Here is a 12,781-nt window from a genome sequence, read left to right as displayed (position 1 = left end):
ATGTAATCAAAGGTCCTTTGCTCCCTAACATTTGAAAAATCTTTCAAATGTATGTATCTGGTCAGCATGCCTCCATAGACTTCTACCTCTCTCCATGCCTCCATAGACTTCTACTCCTCCCAATGCCTCCATGAAGACATGCTGTGAAAGCACCTTAAATGACATCACCCTGGTCACATGACATTAAGGGCTCAATGATGTAACAGAGTTCTATCTTAATGTACCAGTAAGGCACTGTTTATTTGACACAGCATTTCCTACAGAGCGATATAATATGTAGTTAAATATTTGCAGATAGTCTCCAAGCACTGATAGCAATATGACAGGTCAATCAGGACTAGGGAGGCAGTGCAGTGAACACTGCATATGCAGGACCCCTTTATTATCATTGGACTCGCCTCAGGAGAGTTGCATATACATTTACAAACTGATTGCTTTTTTTTTTAAACACTGCAGCCATGGAAGGAACCATTCAAGGAATAGAACATTGCTTTTTTAAAGTATGTATTTTGGGTGGGTTAATTTGAATGGAAGGTTCCTTTTAATGATCACACTTTTAGTGTATTTCCATTGTCAAATACCTAGTAAGATGAATATTTTCTATCAATATAAATGTATAATGGCTTGCGTATCATTAGCATAATCATCATTTTTGACTAAAGGAAATCCTTCAGCACAACAAAGTTGTTTTGTATAGAGCAGGTAGAGTTGAGCAAAGGCGTAACTACAGCGGTAGCAGCCATAGCAGCTGCTATGGGGCTTGCAGTGTCAGGGGGTACGGTCATCCAACCTGACACACTAAAGAGTAGAGGATGTTCACCATTATATACATATTATGCGGCACATTGTACAACATTTGTATATATAACGTGATTTGTACAGTATATGCTGTATCTGTGATATATGAATGGTGTGTCTATGTACTGTATGTGTGTATATATGCTATATGTTTGTATATAGCACTGTATGTGTGTGTATATGTGTGCACATGAGTGAATAAATGTGTGATTGTAACTTTCATGTGTGAGAATACAAATATGTATATTTTTTAAATTAGAAGGGGGCCATGCAAAAGCCTGGGGCTGAGGCAATGCATCCATAGTTTTTTAAGGGAAAGTATTTTTGTATTTAGTTGTATGAGTGCATGCTGAGATTGGACTTATTTTTTATGTTGCCCAGTTCGCTTTTTATTTTACGCCATTTCCTTTTCTTGTTCCTTCACATAAAACAGCTGCTCTGGAACTGCATTAAACAAGCAGTCTGCCAGCTTAGTCTTTCTCCAGTGTATAGTGCTGGTAGGCACCATTCACTATAAAGGAGAATCAGTCCCTGTAATAGTCTTAGTTGTGCTGTAGAAGCCAATAGCTTGAACTGTTTGGCACCACTACAATGCTAAATCCCTTTATTCTTCTATTCATTCTGCCCACCTTCTTTTAGGTAATTAGAGAGAGAGAACAGGAGGTCATTTAGAAGGTATAAATAAAGGAAAGCAGATTATATCATAATAACCTTAATGACCTTGGAGCAGGGCAGCTCAGACAAGCTCCCTGAACACGCTCCCGGCCCCTATGACACGCGACAAAATAATCTAAAACTGAAAAAAAAGAGGCTTACTTCGAGTCCAACCTGCAGCACATTATTAGGGAGTCTTTGCTACACCAACTTCTACGTTTTAGAGGTAAATGTGTAACCATGAATCACCCATTGCCATTTAAAAAAGAAAACAATTTAAAGAAAGAGTAACACATCATGTCAAACATGCATTCTGATATTCCTGTAACATGACCTAGTGCAGGTAGAGCTGAGTAACCTGGTAGATAGTTTGGTGAGATTTACATCCCTGTTCCATCATAGACATCCAGAGGCTAGTGACATCAGTGATTGACTACCATCTCTGTATGTATGCACACCATAAGAAGATTGTCAAACATGGGATGAGACCGCCAACTGGACTTCTAAACATCGTAATAACAGGTATTTCAATAAACAAGTTACACTGATATATTTTCTTACAAAACTAAATACAGGCGGTCCCCTACTTAAGAACAGTCGACTTACATACGACCCCTAGTTACAAACGGACCTCTGGATATTGGTAATTTATTGTACTTTAGTCCTAGGCTACAATAATCAGCTGTAACAGTTATCACAGGTGTCTGTAATGAAGTTTTAGTGTTAATCCCGGTTCTTATGACAACCCAACATTTTTAAAATCTAATTGTCACAGAGACCAAAAAAGTTCTGGCTGGGATTACAATGATAAAATATACAGTTCCGACTTAAATACAAATTCAACTTAAGAACAAACCTACAGTCCCTATCTTGTATGTAACCCGGGGACTGCCTGTATGTATCAATCTACTCTGTGCCATCTGCTCTATAATCACAGTGTGATAGATTGGATTGAATCCATACAGTGACAGGTACCCATTACTGGTTAGCCCTAAGATCCAATTAAGTCATCCTATAAAGACCAAACAAAAAATTTACACAGTAAAAACCATTCAATTTTTGCAAATACTGGGATACATGCGAACCATAGCGGGAATACATTGATATGACAATCTGCAATGACATTAAAACATTCAGAAATGCATTAAAACATAGGTTTAGTTTATACGGTAAATACTTAAGTATAAACCGACCTCAGTATAAGCCAATGTACCTAAATTTACCTCAAAATACTGGGTAAACTTATTAACTCAAGTACAAGCCTGGGGTGGGAAATGCATTGCTCACAGCCTCCTACAGCAATGAAATACCCCATGAAGCCTCACCCACTGAAAATGCCCATGCAGCTTCCCCCAGTAAAAAAATGCCAGCGCAGTCTCTCCTAGTAATGAAATGACCATGCAGGCTCCCCTAGTAATGCAATGCCCTGCAGCAGCCCCCCAGTAATTAATTCCCATGTAGCCTCCCCCAGTAAAGAAACGCCCTTCACCAGCCCCTAGTTATAATATAAAAAAATAAATAAACTTGGCTATTCTCTTTTATCTTAATGTGAAACGGGGAAGACAAAAAAGAGGAGCTGTGGGGAGCACCAGATGTTAAGTATACGTTTTTTTTTCTTTATATACTCGAGTATATGCCGGCTTTTTCAAAACAAAAATTGTGTATCCCTTAAAGGAAACCTACCACTTGAAGTGGTAGGTGTAAGATGGGAATACCGAGCACCAGCTCAGGGTGAGCTGGTGCCGGAGCTTATTTTTGTTAGTGTTTTAAACCGCTGTATCGCGGTTTAAAACACTTTTTAAACTTTATGGCCGAAGCTGCTTCGGCGCAACATGCGAGCGACCGTGCGCGCGGCTCTCCTTCTTATGTAGCCGCACGCATGTTGCTTCGGTTTAAAACACTAACAAAAATAAGCTCCGGCACCAGCTCACCCTGAGCTGGTGCTCGGTATTCCCATCTTACACCTACCACTTCAAGTGGTAGGTTTCCTTTAAGATAGAGCTTTAGTGAGGTCAAAAATATCAGATGGCAGCTATTTGCAGCCATCACATACCAGCTCTTTTATTTAAATGTTTGTACAGGCAAATGTGCATGGTATTACAATAGTATAAAAGATTAATGGGTACCTGTCCGGAGCCCTATTTCTGGTTCCTCCATGTCCCCTTGGAGAATGGTGTGCCAGTGTTTTTATAATAAAACTGTCTTTTTCCAATAAAAAAAAAAAAAGATGAAAGTTTATCTTTCTCTCTGAGCAGAGCAGTGTCCCATGTGAGTGGTCAGTTAGAAACAGTTGACCCCCTCCACTCCCACCTGAGGGAAACTGCGCTGTCATGCATCTATTTCAAATTTTAAAAGCCCCATATACCTCTCATTTGAAATAGACGCATTGCATAGTGGTTTCTTGAGGGTCACAGGACACTGCTCTGCGGGGCAGGGTAAACTTTCATTCTCTCTTTTTAGCAAAAAAAGCTCCTTTTTTTTTTAAAAAGAAAAAAAGAAAAACCACTTTGGTAATTTGCACACTATTCTCTATGAGAACATGGTGGAGCCAGAAAAAAGGATCCTGATCGACGCCTCTGCATATTACAGAGAAACAAAGGACAAAGCCCCAGCTGGCAAATATGAAGGAACTGTATGGAGGCCTTCATAGACCTCTAAAGACACTTAAAAGATTGAAAAATCTCTCCTATATATGTGACATTTGTAAAAATATCTTCATGTTCTCTCTGGAAACCAATTATTATAGAAAGCCAAATCTAGCACTCTCAGGGTTCATTTTACAACTGATAAGTGCAGTGTCATTATATGTACATGATGCAGTGGACAGTGGTGTGGATGAGCATGAATACATGTAATTTTGAGATCAAATCTGCGTCACAGCCATGCAAATACCGCAAATCACGTGAAAAAAAAAATATCATGGTCCAAAAGTATTTCATGAAGGACTTCTTTATATAGAAAAATGGCAGATACTGTAATGGCCTAATTTTTAAGATCCATTCAGTTTTGTAGAATGAAGGTTTTGCTGTTTGCTATAACAGAACGGAAAATGGAAATCCTGATGAACATGTGAACACAGCCCATCTATACAATTCCTGTTGAAACAAGACACTTGTTTACTGTAAACTTTATCTCCATAAGAATCAAGCTAAAAATTCATCTAACCTGTTGTGTGAGGGTTTGTGTTTTCCAATAAATCTTGTTTGCGCAAGCTACTTGACAGCTACAGATAGGCTACTACTACAAAAATCTGATAATTCTGAACATTATTAATTTCTTTACTGACCAAAAAGAACAAAAGTATAAAATAATTACTTGTTATAAAGTGTAAAATCAAACATGATTCATCAGTTCTTTTCTAAGCAACAAAGTATTAACAGATGCTTCAAAAAAGAGATATCCAATGTGCAATGACTGCAAGTAAAAAGATTGGCTGCCATCATATAATCCTCTTTTCACGGTGTACCTAATCTGTGGATTATCTAATAAAAGGCTGGAAAAGATAAAAATGACAGAAAAAAATTCCTGGGTAATTACAGCATATAATACAGGATATAGTGTGCTAGAATTCATTCTCAAAAACATTCACGATTAAATTATTTACAAAACAAAAATGAAGTAGCAAGTACATTTCCATGACGTGACAGGATGTCTACTATCAGACAGGGGCTCTCAACAATGGGTGTCCCAATAAAAGGTTCTGCTCACTCAGCAATATGTGGTGTGCCAGGAAACGACATCATCATAAATAAAAACGTGCACTGAAAAATCCCCAAAAGTTAGGACATCCTTCTTAAGCCCCTTTCAAACAAGTGTTTTTCACACTTGTATTTTAATATATTGAGGGAGATTTATCAGTGCTTCTATACCAGAAAGAAATTGCAATATTCTATGCCACCTCCACGCCATGTGGTTGTGGAGAGGGCATGAATAGGCCGTGGTCACCGGCAGAATGGGTCAGCACAGAACATCTCTGCCCTGTGCTTGCACACTCGCTAAAGTCTGCAAACATTCACTGCTGAATGTTCGCAGGTTTTTATGCAAAACTAGGGCAGGTTGGCCCTGACATAGTTTTATGTTTGTGCCTCTTTGTGTATCTGGCGAGGCAGGTGAGATTTTTCATTATAATATGAAGAGCCTACAGAGCGCTCGCTGGCTATGATAAATGTCCCCTTATTGTATTCAATGGTCTCTTTCAGATATGCATTTTTTTAGACTCATGCTTGCATGTTTTTTTTTTTTAAATACTCCATACACCTACTTCTGAGTGCGTCATCCATTTGGACCAAAACCACAGACTACTTCTACACATCCTGTATTATTGTGGCAGCGATATACAGGAAATTGGCCGTTGGAGGCAGCACCAGAACCGATCTATTGTGAAGCCCTCAATAGCGTTGTGCCTATTCTTAGCACAACCACATACAGTGAGCACAGTCTTCACCCTTATGTTTAACCTGTTCCCTAACGCCACACTATTAGCGCTCTCTCCCTGTCCTCTCTTGCCACTTTCTCTACCACATACTTCCCATGGGTTTCTCAGTGGCCCAGTCCCCCAAAAAATAGACCCCAGTCATCAGTCTTTTTTATCACGCACTTGAAGAATGCTGTAAAAACGGAACAAAAACTTGCATTAAAAACAGACTGAACAAACAGACGTATTGAAATATCAGTATTTCAATGATCAAACTCTGAAACTGATAAAACTTTGCCACACTCATGTGAAAATGGCCTTATTTAGATTTTTCTGGGCATCTTTTCAGGCATACAAAGTCTTAATGGCCAAGCACAAATTTGCCAGCAGAGGTGTAACTACGGCCATAGCGTCTGCTACGGGGCCCATGAGCTGCATGGGACCGCAGTGGATGGGCAATCATAATGGCTGACTATGGCGCAAAAGGGGCCCGCCATGCGTTCAGCACTCAAACCAATCAAACCGCATGACCCCTGCTGGGGCTCCCAGCTCCCCCGCTGGATAGGAGAATGAGCCACTGAACTGCAGGAATCTGTGTAGAACAATGCTCACCATAGGGCTATGCTTGTGATGCTTACTCTGCTTTCCCACCACCCCAAGTAGAGAGGAGGCAGGCCCATCCAGTGCTCTGCCACTGTCCCTGCTCCACAGTCTGATCTGCCTGCCCCGTCATGAGACCCGACATCACGACAACTGCGACGACAGGTGAAGCCTGGAGGATCTGAAGGCACCACCAGTTTGAAGAGGACACAATCTCCACTTTCACAGGTAAGTTTATACCATATATAGTGTGTATTTTATTAGTGAGGGGAGGCCACCTGTTCTGTATTTTTTTAGTGAAGGGAGGTCAGTGCTGGGCATTTTATTATTGAAGGAAGGCCACTGATGGGCATTTTATTAGTAAAGGGAGGCTGCTGCTGGACATGTTATTTGTCAGGAGAGGCAACTGCTGGGTATTTTATTATTAAAGGAAGGTTGCTGCTAGGTATTTTATTAGTGAAGGGAGACTGCTGCTGGACATGTTATTTGTGAGGGGAGGCCACTGCTGGGACAAGATATTAGTGAGGGGAGGCCGCTGCTGGGTATTTTATTATTGAAGGAAGGCCGCTGCTAGGCATTTTATTAGTGAAGGGAGGCTGCTGCTGGACATGTTATTAGTGAGGGGAGACCACTGCTGGGCATTTCATTAGTGAAGGGAGACCCTTTCAGGTGCTTGGTTCATCATTCCCAACCCCTTATTGTAATTACCCCCCTGTATATATGTTCGACATGAGCAGGACATGGGAGGAGGTGCTGCGGCTGGGAGTGGAGGCTCAACCAAAAGTTTGCTATGGGGCCCACTCATTCCTAGTTATGCCACTGTTTACCAGGGTGGTAAAAAGGAAAGCTATGCCTCCAGCGCTATCTTTTATAAGGTAACTTCCTATACATCAATATCTGATTTTCAAGAAGCCTAACGGCATGATATGGGTCAATAGCTAATCCAGTAAGTCACCCAAATGCAGCCAATGCAGTTTCAATGTTATTACATCTTGTTAGTACAGTATGGGGGACACGTTTGGCTTGGTGAGAGACCATGGATGTAGGTCAGGAAGAGACTCATTCTCCTTATGAAGATGGTCTTTTAAGGTAGCAGTTAAGGCATACACGTATTTGCATATTCCTATCTAAGAAAAAAGGGATAACTGCATATTGAACAGACATGATTTTGCCACAAAATATTGGAATATTTCACAGAGCCCTAGGTTGTCATAGAACATATAACAAACCAAGAATATAAATGTAAGCAAAGACTTCTCTACTTTCGGCGCTGCTGAACAGATGGACTGAAGAACAGCATTTCCTGTACTGGAGAGAGAGGGTTTCATTCAGCTGCTGTCTTCAGCTGTCAGCTACAAGCATATTATTCCTTTATCTCTAAAATACTCCTTTGGCATCTTAAAAAACCACAGTAAATGATATGTAAATCCTGGAAGTAAAAACATTTAATAATAGATCTTCACGTAATTTACGCCATATATACATTTCACATTCAAACCATATTTAGATCGGTCAAGGATGGCCTCTAAATCCAGCAGGTGTTATTAGGTCACATACCAAATAGCAACATAGCAAAGAGTTACATTCATGTTAAATGGATTTCCCAAGTTAAGAAAAAGTTCAAAAAGGGGAGGGACCTGATTTTTTACATACTTCAAAACACTTAGGGTTCAAACATTAAATTATATGAATTTTGAACTGAAGATGAAACAATAGTCTGAATGGCAGGGCTTTTTCAGGGAAGACATGAGGGACAGACGAGATCAGATGCAAGCTAATCTTGCCACTTTTTCAACTCATGGAGATTAAATTCAAACTCTTTTGGGGGCATTTATCATGTCTCTAAAGCATGACAAAAGATACATTGCTGACTACAATTCAATTTGCCATTTGTCCAACATAATTCTGAATACTGCCTGATTTACTTTGGTCTGTCCTGATTTCCATACACACCCTTCTGTCTCCTTAGTTCTGGGATGCAGTGTTGGGCAGATGCCCCCGCTTCATTCTGATTACTCCCCTGCTAGTCTGATTTCTTACATTTCTGAACTTCTGTACTTTGGATTTCCTGACCTCAGCTTGTCTTCTGAACTTCCTTTTGCCTATTTCTCTGTACTTGGTAGCCCTTTTTGTTTTGTCAGGAAAGTAATGCCGACCAACTGTCAGCCACCGTCTAGTGTAGGATTGGCAAGTATGTAGAGAAAGCTGGGTGGGTAAAACCTTAGGTCTCACTGTCCACATAGTCCCTTACATTTCCCCTTGGTTGTAACTTCCTAATCAGCAGCATTACACTTTACGCTATTACTAGTGCACAGCCCTAGCCCACTGACTTTACTATGGCACGGGTGCCAGAGGTGGCACTTGGAGCCCTTTCTGTGGGCACTCAGGCCTTCACCCCAACACAGAGTTTGCCAGCAAAGACTAAAGGCTTTCTCCCGTGATCCAATACAGCCCAGGACGTGCCAATCTCAGCTCTATTTGGCTGCCAGGACTAAAGGAGAAGCAAGAAGGTGTGGATAGAGATGGATTGTTATTGGACCTCCTGCTCTGGGTCCCCTGATCCTTTCTCTTCAGGGGACCCTGGTGGGAAGCTACAATCCAAATTTCTCTATAATCTTTCTATTGTATTGGTGAACTCAGGATGCCAGGGGCACTCTGTCTCCAAAAGGTTCGCCATCACTGTTCTAGGGTAATAACAGACAATGATAACCCTTAGAATTGTAGACCTTTCCTACAGAAAAACTGACAACAAAGCCATCAAAAGGCACTAGGAAACTATGTCAGAAAGATGTATAGAAATTCAAAGGCTACTACAAAATCTGACGAAACATTTTTGACAAAAGAAAACTGCTTAACTGATCAGTACCAACTTAAAAACAACTAAATGTCACTGCACCTCATATATAGGCTTGTTTTCTGTGGGACAAATTGTACTCCCTAGTTGTACCATGTAATATTTTGTGCACATGTCGGAAAAAAAAATCTGGGATTGACAAAAAGGTGCAGTTTAGGTTTATATGACCATGGGTACAACCACCATGGTAGCAGCTAAAGATTTCCAGGGGCTTGGAAGCCTAGAATGGTACGCAATAATTATGAAATATGCTAGTTATTTTCAGTAGAATCAGGGAGATAACTGTTTATATAATTTTCCAATAATTTAATTTTTAGTTTCAATTATTAAATTTTTTAAAAGCTAAATTAAGTAAGTTCTCATTGAAACAAATTTGGGAGACACTTTGATCAATTTTAGCAAAGGTGGCAAAATGGCAGAAAAGTGTAAATTCAGCCATTTTGAAGTTTCATTTAGGGCATAATTATTTGAATTTTAATAAATCAGGCAATTTTGGATGCAGAATTACCGCCTATATTGAACACACAGTCGTTTTATGGTTTGCACTATATTCTGCTATACTGTATGTATTGTAGTATATGGGTTTTTCCTCTATATCTATTTATGCCGGCCAAGGCATCTGTCGATAAGTAAGATGAGAAAAAGCCAATCTGTACCTCTTTCCTTTGGCTGATCTATGCTGTTTCTCTAACTCCAATAGAAGTAATTATTTAACCCTTTTATCGCCAAGGACGTATCGGATGCCTACTCACATGGTGGCGTAGCTGATAGATCCTTCTATGAATTGGGAGGAACTTTGGCTTGGTGGCGCACAGAATCTCTTTTTTCATATAATAACAGAATTGTTTTTCTAGGTTCCAAAAAACCAGAGATCTTAAAGGAAACTTACCACTTAAAAGAGGTAGTTTTTACACACATATACATGGCACCAGGTCAGGGTGAGCTGGTACCGGAGCATATTTTTATTAGTAGAATAAAGCCCCTATCGCCAATTTATAAGTTATATTAACATATATCTCGGCGCACCGCACTAGGGCACGGCGCACAATGCGCGTGCCGGATTCTGAAGTGCTGGAGAGCCGGTGACGTCACCGAGCTCTCCAGCACACGCGCGCCTGCACAACTTAGCACGGGGAAACAGGCCGTGCTAAGTTGCGCAGGCGCGCATGTGCCGCAGAGCTCGGTGACGTCACCGGCTCTCCAGCACTTCAGAATCCGGCGCACACACAGGCGCGCGCATGGTGCGCCGTGCCCTAGTGCGGTGCGTTAAGATACAAGTTAATATAACTTATAAATCGGCGATAGGGGCTTTATTCTACTAAAATATGCTCCAGCACCAGCTCACCCTTTGCTGGTGCCATGTATATGTGTGTAAAAACTACCTCTTTTAAGTGGCAAGTTTCCTTTAATAGTTAAAATTAAATTTGGGCGTGCGATAATCAAATATAGATCACACATACAAACTGATTTGCACTTTTTCGTAGTGGTAGTGGTTAAAAAAAAAACAGACTACAGATACTCACCTATGCTCCTCTTCATCCCAATCCTGCCCGTGTTGTTCTTTAATGTTTACACACGCCTGGAAATGTCAAGATTCTATTGATGCTCCAAGCATGTGTATGATAAGCGCTATTTTGATATTGATCTTAATATCGGGAGTCCGGAGTATCCTTTAAACACTTATCATACACGGCTTGGAGCATCAGTAGGATCTTGATGTTGAAATACCATCCACCGGTGCCCCTGGAACACGGAGGACAGGACGTTTTGTGGACAAGCTGCTGGGATACACGCTACCAGACCATATATTCCAATATATCCACCATACTGGGTGAGAGTCTAATTGCATGACACAAAAAGAATTTATTTTTAACCATTTTATCATTTAATGCACTAGGAGAACGCTCCATCTGTCTTTTTGATCTATCTATTACGGTGGGAGAGTTCAATATTTGAGCACTCCCAGGTTTTTGAGTACAAGCCTGGAAATAAAAGACTTATAATTAGCAGCCCACAGCGACGGGAAGAGATGTTTACATTTACAAAAACATCCTATATAAAAAAAAAAATCTTCATTTTGCTATGTTTTGGCGCTAATGACCTTTTCGTGCTTCAGTCTAGGGAGCCATGTGTGGTGTCATTTTTTGTGACTTTTGATGACGTTTTCAATGCTACCATTTCAAGCACTGTACGGCCTTTTGATCCCTTTTTATTAATTTTTTAATATTTTGCACAGTACTACAATGTCATTCGTCGGTAAGGGGTTAAGATCTTGGTATGAAAGATCCCCCCTCCAACCTTTAAAGGAAACCTACCACTGCTAATGGTAGGCATTAGCTGTAAACACCGGGCACCAGCTCAGGGTGAGCTGGTGCTGGAGCTTACCTTTGCTAGTGTTTTAAACCACTATTTCGCGGTTTAAACACATTTTGATGAACAGACCCAAAGCAGCTTCGGCGCTGCGCACGCCTCCATAGAAAGTGCCGGAGGCAGAGCCACTTCGGGTCTGTTCATCAAAATGTGTTTAAAGGGGTTATCCGAGTTCTTGAAAAAAAACTAAAAGTGGCCAGGACAGGGCTGCTTAAAAAAAATAAAGATGTACTTACCTTCCGGTGCCCTCCGGTATCAAGGCTGCTGTCACTCCGGTCCGGGCGCCATGTAAACAAACATGGCCGCCGGAGCAGCGCTGGACTCAGTTCCGGCCGGACCCGAAAACCTTCGGGCCCCCATACACAATGCTGTGTATAGGGACGGATAGGCGTGCCCGGCCAAGGCCGGCCGGAAGCTGAATCCAGCGCTGCTCCGGCGGCCATGTTTGTTTACATGGCGCCCGGACCGGCCACTTAGCTTTTTTTCAAGAACTCTGACAACCCCTTTAAACCGCGATAAAGTGGTTTAAAACACTAGCAAAGGTAAGCTCCGGCACCAGCTCACCCCGAGCTCGTGCTCGGTGTTTAACATCTAATACCTACCATTAGCAGTGGTAGGTTTCCTTTAAGCCAGCAATGAGCAGAGAGAAGGTAAAGAGCTGTCCACAGACTAACTGTAGGTAAATTATGCAAAGGGATAACAGAAACTTATGTTCATTTTATTAACCCTTTCCTACCCAGAACATTCAGAGAGCACATGTGTTGTCTGATTGTGATTCAATCTGCTTTGCCTAATGTGGCTACATATTACCACCACCACCACCACCAAGGACTTGTCCAAAAAGTTGCCAGTAATATGTAAAACTTGCACACATTCCTGAATAAAGTTTATATTTTACACTATCCCTCCATTATTTATACCTACATTATGGTGTTCTAGCTCAAATTCTTATGAACCCTGGGGTGGTCCATTTATTGTGTTGCTAATACAATGGTGCACATATTTCCAACCATTTAAAATCTACCATTGTTGTCCGATTAGTTTGCTTTAGGAATATATAGGTTTTTTTGTTTGACTTACAGTTGTATAAG

The 12,781-nt window shown here is 41.0% G+C and overlaps 1 protein-coding gene across 1 annotated transcript in view; it reads right to left on the bottom strand.

The window, feature by feature from the left end:
• Nucleotides 1–12,781, bottom strand: part of KSR1 (kinase suppressor of ras 1) — a 118,357-nt gene that overhangs the window by 32,925 nt on the left and 72,651 nt on the right. The gene's annotated exons all lie outside the window — the stretch shown is intronic.

This window comes from Engystomops pustulosus, chromosome 2 (assembly GCF_040894005.1).
Source record: "Engystomops pustulosus chromosome 2, aEngPut4.maternal, whole genome shotgun sequence".
NCBI classification, from domain to species: Eukaryota; Metazoa; Chordata; class Amphibia; order Anura; family Leptodactylidae; genus Engystomops; species Engystomops pustulosus.
The sequence above is the reverse complement of the archived record's forward strand: the minus strand, read 5'-3'. Positions and strand labels throughout refer to the sequence as shown.